Here is a 5,042-nt window from a genome sequence, read left to right as displayed (position 1 = left end):
ATCTTTTGCCATGAGTAGCTTCATGTAGCCGTGTCATGCATCATGCTTGTTGTGCATCATGCCTTGCTCATGTGTGGTGTGTTTACCTTGTTGTGTGCTTCTTTTCGATAGTTCCTGTTTCGTTGCGATCGTGAGGATTCGTTCGTCTACGCTTGGTTCGTCTTCGTGGCTTCATCCGTTCGTCTTCTTCATGGACTCGTCTTCTTCCTAGCGGGATTTCAGGCAAGATGACCGCTACCCTAGATCTCACTACTATCATTGCTATGCTAGTTGCTTCGTTCTATCGCTATGCTGCGCTACCTATAACCTGTTTATCAAGCCATCCCATATTGCCATGAACCTCTAACCTTTGACACCTTCCCTATGCAAACCGTTGTTTGGATATGTTACCACTTTTGCTCAGCCCCTCTTATAGCGTTGCTAGTTGCAGGTGAAGTTGAAGATTTCTCCATGGTGGACAGGATTTTGGTTGGGATATCACAATATCTCTTATATTATTAATGCATCTATATATTTGGTAAAGGGTGGAAGGCTCGGCCTTATGCCTGGTGTTTTGTTCCACTCTTGCCGCCCTAGTTTCCATCATACCGGTGTTATGTTCCCGGATTTTGCGTTCCTTACGCGGTCGGGTGATTTATGGGACCCCCTTGACAGTTCGCTTTGAATAAAACTCCTCCAGCAAGGCCCAACATTGACTTTTACCATTTGCCTCACCACCACCTATACCTTTTCCCTTGGGAGTCGCTCTCTCGAGGGTCATCTTTATTTTAGCCCCCCCCCCCCGGTCCAGTGGTTGTCTAAGTGTTGGTCCGAACCGGGCAGACTGCGGGGCCACCTCGGGGCAACTCGAGGGCTGGTTTTACTCGTAGGCTGACCTATCCGGTGTTGCCCTGAGAACGAGATATGTGCAGCTCCTATCGGGATTGTTGGCGCATCGGGCGGCTTTGCTGGTCTTGTTTTACCATTGTCGAAATGTCTTGTAAACCGGGATTCCGAGTCTGATCGGGTCTTCCTGGGAGAAGGTCTATTCCTTCGTTGATCGCGAGAGCTTGTCATGGGCTAAGTTGGGACACCCCTGCAGGGTATAATCTTTCGAAAGTCGTGCCTGCAGTTATAGGCAGATGGGAATTTGTTAATGTCCGGTTGTAGATAACTTGACACCAGATCCGAATTAAAACGCATCAACCGCGTGTGTAGCCGTGATGGTCTCTTCTCGGCGGAGTCCGGGAAGTGAACACGGTTTTTGGGTTATGTTTGACGTAAGTAGGAGTTCAGGATCACTTCTTGATCATCGCTAGCTTCACGACCGTTCCTTTTGCTCTCTCCTCGCTCTTATTTGCGTATGTTAGCCACCATTTCATGCTTAGTCGCTGCTGCAACCTCACCACTTTACCCCTTCCTTTCCCTTTAAGCTTTGCTAGTCTTGATACCCATGGTAATGGGATTGCTGAGTCCTCGTGGCTCATAGATTACTACAACAACAGTTGCAGGTACAGGTTGTGCGATGATCTTGACGCGAGAGCGATGCTTGCTTGCGTTGAGTTCTTCTTCTGCTTCTTCGGTCAGGGGATAGGTTCCAGGTCGGCAGCCTGGGCTAGCAGGGTGGATGTCGTTTGAGTTTCTGTTTGTGTTCATCCGTAGTCGGATGTTGCTCTTATGTATGATGATGTTGTATTCGTGTGGCATTGTATGCCTTATGTATGTATCCCCATCTATTATGTAATGTTGATGTAATGATATCCACCTTGCAAAAGCGTTTCAATATGCGGTTCTATCCTCGGTGGGACCTTCGAGTTCCTTTTGGATAGGGTCTCATATTGGGCGTGACAAGTTGGTATCAGAGCCTCGACCTACCATAGGAGCCCCCCTTGATTGATCGTGTAGTTTGGCCGTTGTTGAGTCTAGAAGAAAACTGTTTTCGGAGTCTTGTTATATCGGAGAGTAGGAATTCTTTTTACTCCTCAGCCCCTTCGTCGCTCTGGTGAGGAATCTTGACGTAGGTGTTTTGAATTACTTCTCTTCCCCTTCAAATTTTTCTTTAGGTTCACGCAGTTGGTTTTCCGATCGTTGGTTCTCAGCTCTTTTGATCCGGTGCATTTCTCGTCAAGTCGACTCGAGCCTCTTCATCATTGAGTTCAATCTCAACGAAGTTGTTTTCTGTCCTCAGTTGTTTTCTTTTCCCACCCGCCCTCCCCTTCTTCTTCTCAGAACCGGAGTCCATAATCGAGTATCCATCCTACTCGTGTGAAGTTTTTGCTCTCTCTCCTAAATGATTTCAACCGGTGTTTTCTCTTCAAGATATTCGTCGATTTCCCCTTCCAAGATGATTTTGTTTTCCTGCCCTCCCACCCTTTTTTTCTTCCCGGATTCTGACTCTCTCTCGACCAGCTATTTCATTCGTGTGGAGCCTCTTCAGTCTTTTGTCAATCGTTTCAACCGGTGAATTCTCTTTTGTTTGACATTCTTCATCTCTTTTCCGGTGAAATCAATTCAAGTTTTTCGGTGTTGATCGTATTCTTTCCCTCAACTCAAGTGTTTTCCGTGCTCGTTCGTCTCTCGCCAGTTTATCCTTCCGGAGTGTCCAAGACATCTCAGGAGATTTGTTTGTGTCCGAATTAATTCGAGGTTGTCACCTCATTCAAATATTTCAATCATTCCGGTGCATCATCTATCTTTTCAACAATCCTTTCCAACAGTGTTTTTCTCTTCAGTAGGCCCTAACCCACAGGTCTTTTTCCAGGATCTTACCTGACTCTTCTAATTCCCCCGGAGTTGTTCTCAATTCTTTTCAAAGTGTGACGTAAGAATGGATTCCATCAGTCACATGCCTTCTTCGAGATCGATTTCAAATCATTTCATTGTTGGCTCAACCCCTTCGCTTTTCATTCTTCCGGAGTATCTTAGTAATTTTGTTGGTGTTTCTCGTCGTCAGTTGAAGACCGAAGAAGAGTTTTTTTTCCTCTAAGTCATGTCTGTTCTCTCGAAGATTCGTGGTTCTAGCCTCGTGTTACCATCTCGAATCATTTCAGTTTGTCAGATATTCTTTTCTTAACCATCCGGAGTATGTCAGAAGTTGTTTTCCCGTTTCTTTTCACCGGAAGCCATCATTCCAGCTTCCGTTATCCATTTATCCCGGTGCTTTGTTCAAGTGTTCTTTAATCAGCTCATGATCCCTTTGTTCTTCTAAATCTATATCCTCTCTAGCATATTTGTTCCTCTAATTCTTCCGGTGATTATTTCTCTTTCGTCAGTCATTTCCAAATTATTACGGTGGTTCGTTCAAGATTCTTTTTCCTTGATTATCATATTAATTTATTCGTTCTTTCCAATCCTACCGGCTGTTCATGAAGACTTTCTCAAGTTTTGTGCCTTACCCCTTAATCCTTTTCAAGAACAATAAGTTGCATGCCAAATCCGGTTGTCATCAATTAAATTTGATGAGGATAAGCATAACATAAATCTTATTCTTATTTCCTCAAAGTGTTTAATCCCTTCCTTCGGAGTTTGTTCTTGATGAATGAATTCTAGTTTCAAGTATTTTCATCTTTTCTTTTCCGGAGCTCCATGCTATTCTCGCTTATCTCGTAGGAACCCCCATCTAAATCACCAAGGCTCATCTTATTATTTCATCCTTTCATTCTATCTCATTGTCTTTTGTCACCATAGTTCTTCATGGTGGTTCTTCATAATTTAATTCTTTCTTCAAGAGTTCATCAAGATTCTTGTCGGAGGAGCTCAAGTATCTTTCCTTCTTGCCTCTCGAAGTGCAATTAAATCTCCGTATTCTTTTGAAATGGAGTTTTGCATTTCTTCGTTCCTCTCAGCTATCCAATCATTTCCGTTTGTGGCCGGTTATCACCTTATGATCTTGAGATGTTACCTATAATACCACAACAAGCTTATTCTTTTCGTTGTTGATGTTCTCAGCAACTCCGTTCAATCCTTCCTCTAAGGATGCTATCAAATTCATTCGTGGTGGAAGTTGTTCTTCTCTTATCCGTTCTTTCCATTCCACTATTTCAATTCTCCTGGAGGCATTGCGTGTTCATCTCGTCAAGTGTCATTCCATCTTGTGAAGTTCATGTTATATTTCTTCCATTTTCAGCCGGAGTGCTGCCGGAATTCTTCCGTTCGTATTCTTTTTCTACCTTATTCTAACCGGAGTGGTTTCAGAGTCTATCTCATTCCATGAGTTTTGATTCTTGTCATATTCACCGTTCCTTTTACTACCCGAGTGCTCGCGATCTTATTCATCTTCTCTCTTGAGCACTTGCTTCACCTCATCCTCTTTTTCTTCCATCTTGTTCCTAAGATCTCGGGACGAGATCTCTTGTTAGTGGAGGAGTGTTGTAACGCCCCAGATTCGATGCGCCAGGTGTCTGCCAGTTATTTGTTGTCATTGCCATGTATTTTGCTTGCGTGTTGCATTTTATCATGTCATCATGTGCATTGCATTGCATACGTGTTCGTCTCATGCATCCGAACCTTTTCCCCGTTGTCCATTTTGCAATCCGGCGCTCCTATGCCCTCCAGCGTCCCCTTCTTGCCTCTCTTCGTGAGCGGGTATTAAACGTTCTTGGAATGGACCGAGTCTTGCCAAGCGGCCTTGGTATAGCACCGGTAGACCGCCTGTCAAGTTTCGTGCCATTTGGAGTTCGTTTGGTACTCCAACGGTTAACCGGGTAACCGTAAAAGCCTCCTTCTCTTTGCAGCCCAACACCCTTCCAAAGTGGCCCAAAACCCTTCTAACCCCCCCTCCATGCTCTCGGTCGTTCGATCACGATTGTGTGGGCGAAAACCGCTTCTCATTTGGACTCTCCTAGCTCCCTCTACCTATAAAACTAGACCTCCCCCCGAATTTTTCGCGCAGATCAAACCCTAGCCTCTTCCCCTACGCGCCGCCGGACATGTCCGTCCGCGCCGGACGCATCCGCCGCCCGCCGCCACGTCGCTCTGACCAACCAGCGCCCGCCACGTCACCTCCACCGCCGCCCTCGTCCAACTGCGCGCCGCCACGTGGCACCGCGCCACCCACCTCCGCC

The sequence above is a fragment of the Triticum aestivum genome, chromosome 6B (genome assembly GCF_018294505.1).
Source record: "Triticum aestivum cultivar Chinese Spring chromosome 6B, IWGSC CS RefSeq v2.1, whole genome shotgun sequence".
Classification (NCBI taxonomy): Eukaryota; Viridiplantae; Streptophyta; class Magnoliopsida; order Poales; family Poaceae; genus Triticum; species Triticum aestivum.
This window is presented reverse-complemented; position numbering follows the sequence as displayed.